Source organism: Gracilinanus agilis, chromosome 3 (assembly GCF_016433145.1).
Source record: "Gracilinanus agilis isolate LMUSP501 chromosome 3, AgileGrace, whole genome shotgun sequence".
NCBI lineage: Eukaryota > Metazoa > Chordata > Mammalia > Didelphimorphia > Didelphidae > Gracilinanus > Gracilinanus agilis.
Window position 1 is genome coordinate 213,846,781 of NC_058132.1, and position 442 is coordinate 213,847,222.

Below are 442 nucleotides of genomic sequence, written 5' to 3' on the forward strand. Positions count from 1 at the left end.
CCCCCCCACCCCCCGCAATCCTGGAGAGGCGGCCTCTGCTGCGGAGCGCGGCAGCGGCGGCGGCGGAGGATCCGAGCACCGGAGACCAGCGCTAGCTCCGCTAGTCCTGGGTCATCCCTTCTCTAGTCCTCGGCTCCCTCTGGATCCGTGTCTCTGTCTATCCCCTTCTCCTTCAGCGGCGGTGGTGCCACCCCTCTCTTCACTACCCACCCTTTCCTACCCCTCTCCAGGCTGCCCTGAGTCTCTTCACCCTCAAGCTCCCATCTACTCCAGCTTTACCCTCCTCCTTTCCCATCCTCCCTACCCCCACCCCCACCCCCGCTTCTGCAGCCCGGGTGCAGTTGGGTCGCTCCGCAATGTAAGATTGATTGATTGATGTTTAATTTCCTGCCAGGCGGGTACCCCCTCCCTCCTTCTCTCCCTCCCCCCCAAATCTCTCCAA